Here is a 4,660-nt window from a genome sequence, read left to right as displayed (position 1 = left end):
GGGCCTTTTCTGTTTCCATACAAATTTAAGGACTATTTGTTCCAGTTCTTTGAAAAATGTCCTCGGTATTAAGATATTAACATTAAGACGGTTGGGAGCTTCCTGGATGAATGTCACATGTATCCCACCCAGGAAGGGGGGGAGAGGAGGTTGCAAGTGTCAGTTTGTGCTTTGTCCTCAGCTGGCGTTGTCCCTCATCGCTAAGAAAACAAATTATGTGGGGGGCGCCTGGGGGACGCAGTCGTTAAGCATCTGCCTTCGGCTCAGGGCGTGATCCCGGATCCCTGGGATCGAGCCCCACATCAGGCTTCTCGCTGGGGGCCTGGTTCTTCCTCTCCCACTCCCCCTGCTGTGTTCCCTCTCTCTCCAGCTGTCTCTGTCAAATAAATAAATAATCTTTAAAAAAAAAAAAGAAGAAAACAAATTATGTGAAAATCTTCATTATAACAACATACCTAGTGATATTGCTGAAATGAAAGAAAGAAATTAATTTTATAGAGTGGATAAAAAGGTATTAACTAGGGAAGTCTTTATTTTAGCTTTTATCTACATGTTGCTGGCCCAGGAACAGAATACCCACGTGTGACATTCATCATCTTCATTGATTTGCCAAATTTCGGTCACGTAGAAACAATATGAAACCTCCAAACACCATTGTTTATCCACATATTTTGTATTTTGTCAGTAAGAAAGCATATTTGTCAAGCGTAAGGGAGGAAAAATTGTTTTCCCCTCACCTATCTTAAGTTCATTGGTTTGGTCCCCAAATTAGACTGATAAAAGATCTACGAGAGAAAAACAAACAAGTTTATTAACAAGTACTAGCACACACATGGGAGTGGTCAGAAATGAGTAATAGGAGGGGGTGGAACTTGGGCTTATACAGCATCTTAGCAAAGGACCCTTACTTTGTACAGAAGTGGCAGGACAAAAGGCAAGGACTTTGAACTTCCAGGGACAGCAAATTGTAGGAAGGCAAAGCTATGGGGAAGTAATGGTAGCTAAGGGCTAGTTGTAGAAAAGGTTTGTCATGTAGATTCCTCTGATTCAGTCTCTAGGCTGATACTGACCTAGAGTTCCCTCTGATGATTCACTTCTGTCCTTCCTGGTAGAGAAAAGAGAGGGGGCACCTTTCCAGATCTTTGTCCTGTTTTTAGGCAAATAGTGGGGAGAGCAGAGAACTTTTCTTGTATTGACTTCCTCTCAGTTGTCTTCCGTTCAAAACAATCCTTATGCCAAAGTGGCATATTTTGGGGGTGGCATACTCCACTACCCTCCGCAAAAAAAGAAGGTTGGACCATATTTTAATTAATAGTCTCTTGTCTTGATTGATAACTTCTAAATATTTGGATATACGGTTAATGGCTCTTTCATTTGTCCTCTTGCTCTGATCCCTACAAACGTAGAGAACAGAGTAAGGAACAGAATTGGTATAGTAAAAAATTAGATTGCTCCCAGAGAAGAAAGATTGAGGTGATCAAAGTAAATGCGGGAGAATAAAAAATAATCACACCATTCCAAAGAATAGAATAGATACAGAATGTAAAAGTGATCCAATATATAGATAGTTGTCCCAGAAGTAGAAACTCAGCCAAGGGTGGTTATGTCTTAACCTTTCCTCGAATCCTCTAAGTTTCCAACATATTCTTCAGTGACAGTTGTACTGTCATGTAACTTTCTTTTTTTAGATTTTTTTTTTCTAAAGTCATCTCTACACCCAACATGGGGCTCAAACCTACAACCCTGAGATCAAGAGCCACACACTCTGCTGATTGAGCCAGCCAGGTTCCCCTTACGTAGTTTTTGAATGTTTTTTGGTGAGGTTGGTGGGTTGGTGGGGCCCAGAGCCAACGGCCAAGAAAGAATTCTTGAGATGTCTTCAGTGCAAAATGGTGCTTTTATTAAAGCACAGGGATGGGATCCATAGGCAGAAAGAGTTGCTGTGGCCCCAGGATTGTGAGGGGCAACTGATTATATACTTTGGGGTTGGGGGAAGGATAAGGGAAGTTTCAAAAGGATTTTCGTATGCTAAAAGAAGACTCAGGAAACCTAGGCTTAGCTATTGTGGAACCAAGGCTGTTTTTCCCTCTAGCAAGGCATTAACATTAAGACAACTGGAAGCTTCCTGGAGAAACTTGATACTCTGCCTGCCTCAAGTATTTGTCAATGGGCTGCAGGTTATAAGGGCATTTAATTTCATGTACATTTCCTTCTGCTTTTGTTCCCCAGTCACTGTCCCAAACCTTTCTTACTCTACCTTACCCATTAGTTTCTTATTTCTCCATCCTTTTAACTTACTGTTTCTTACTTGATAAGATGGTGGGACGGACTAATGTATTCAATATCATACGTAAAATAAGAGTAAATGGGCACAGAATGAGTGTCCAAAGGCCTTTGCGTGGCATAAAGAGCTCAGGGTTTATCGGGGTAACTGATGATAACTCAGAGCCATCCTTCACTTTCGGTTTCAGGGTTACGTTCTTTTTTTTTTTTTTTAAAGATTTTATTTATTTATTTGACAGAGATAGAGACAGCCAGCGAGAGAGGAAACACAAGCAGGGGGAGTGGGAGGGGAAGAAGCAGGCTCATAACGGAGGAGCCTGATGTGGGGCTCGATCCCATAATGCCGGAATCACGCCCTGAGCCGAAGGCAGACGCTTAACCGCTGTGCCACCCAGGCGCCCCTCAGGGTTACGTTCTTAAACTCTGAAATTGCTAGAAATCTGGCTTCCCTAAAAGGGAAGAGGATGGAAATAGCAAGGAGAACTCCCTCTCTTTGTCAAGTTCTCATCTCAGGACACATTAGAAAGTATGTTCATTGGCGTTTTTACCTCCTAGCGACGCATAGGGAGCATCTCCTCTTTCCTTCCCCTCTAACCTACTTATATCCTTCTAACAGAATGAGTTTCTTGTAACTGTGTAGTTAGGTCATCGGTTCTTTTTTCTTTTACTTTTTAATTCATCCAACAATCTCTGTCTTTCAATTGGTGTGCTTAAACCAGAGGTTGGCAAACAATGGCCCCCGGGGTCAAGTCCAGCCCACCACCTGTTTTTGGAGAAGAAGAACATGCCACAGAAATTAAATGAGACCCATAAAGTCAAAAATATTTACTATCTGGCCTTTTTAAGAACTTTGTTGACCTCTGGTTTATATCACTCACATTTAATGTAATTATTGCTATGTTTGGATTTAGATCTACCATTTCATTATTTCCTTTTAGTTGGTTCCCTCTGTTTTTTTTTTTTTAATTTTCTATTTCCCTTTTCCTGTCTCTTTTTGAGTTATTTGAACATTTTTTATTATTACATTTTATCTATTGTGTATTTTAACTTTGTTTCTTTGTTGTTGTTGTTTTTTTAAAGATTTTATTTATTCATTTGACGGAGAAAGACAGCCAGCGAGAGAGGGAACACAAGCAGGGGGAGTGGGAGAGGAAGAAGCAGGCTCCCAGTGGAGGAGCCTGACGCGGGGCTCAATCCCAGGGATCCAGGATCACGCCCTGAGCCAAAGGCAGACCCTTAACGACTCAGCCACCCAGGCGCCCCATAACTTTGTTTCTTTGAATCCTATGCTTATGTGTTGTTCTAGGCATTACATTATCCACATTAACTTTTCTAAGTCCACTTGGAATCAGTATTTAGCACTTAAAGTGCAATGCAGAAAACTTACCACCATATAAATCTTTTTATTCTTGCCCCTTTATTTTGTACTTATGTTATATATTATTTTCACAAACACTGAAAACTCCATCAGACACTGTTATCATTTTTGCTTTCAACTGTTAAGCATATTTTAAAGAAGAAAGAGAAGAAGAAAAGTGTATTACATTTACCTAGGTATTTACTATTTCTATTGCTCTTCCTTCATTCCTGATGTTCCAAGCTTCCTTTTGGTATCATTTTCCTTCTACCTAGTGAATTTCCTCTAGCAAATCTTTTAGAACAAGTCTGCTGGCAAAAAAAATCATCTTAGATTTCCTTCATCTGAGAGCATTTTTATTCCAACTCCATTCCTGATGGAATTTTTGCTGGAGATGGGATTCTGGGTTGACAGTAAAGGCTAGAAGGATGCCACAGGGGAAAAAATTCTGTGAACTCAACATCAGTTTGGTGGTACTTTGAATTTTCATCTTCACTGATCTGCTTGCGACTATTCAGTTTTCAGAGTCCTCAAATACCTGCTCTATGCTTTCCGTCCAGATTTTATAGCTGCACTGAGTTGAAGAGACAGGATAGAGTGTGCTCACTCCATCTTACCTAGAACTAGAATCCTCTCCTCACCCTTTACTACTCTTCCATTAGGGAGAAGAGCTAATCTGATGAGTGGAAGCTGATCTCTCCTGGTCAATGTTTACTTGTAAATGGGGTCATTACATTAAAGGTCACACTCACACACTTGCTCCAGCTCCTTTGTTCTGTCTTTGACTTGCTTGCACCGAGACAATGAGCCCTGGATCTTTCTGTCACCACTGGGTAACCACACAGAGGGCAGGCCCAGGGCCTCTTCCGGAGATAGTTCTGCCCATCCTTCCTCTGTTGAGGTACGAAGCGGGGAGCCATGAAACTTATCCAAAAGAAAAGAGACTTATGACTTATCCAAAAGAAAAGAGAAAGGACCGAAATTAATAAAATTATGAATGAAAAAGGAGAGGTCACGACC

General features: G+C 41.0%; 1 protein-coding gene across 1 annotated transcript in view; it reads right to left on the bottom strand.

The window, feature by feature from the left end:
* The window catches only part of MCUR1 (mitochondrial calcium uniporter regulator 1), a 63,804-nt gene that overhangs the window by 26,861 nt on the left and 32,283 nt on the right, over positions 1-4,660 (bottom strand). The window lies entirely within an intron of this gene.

The sequence above is a fragment of the Ailuropoda melanoleuca genome, chromosome 5 (assembly GCF_002007445.2).
Source record: "Ailuropoda melanoleuca isolate Jingjing chromosome 5, ASM200744v2, whole genome shotgun sequence".
In the NCBI taxonomy this organism is placed as follows: Eukaryota; Metazoa; Chordata; class Mammalia; order Carnivora; family Ursidae; genus Ailuropoda; species Ailuropoda melanoleuca.
Note: the sequence above shows the minus strand (reverse complement) of the source record. Positions and strands in the feature narration are given on the sequence as shown.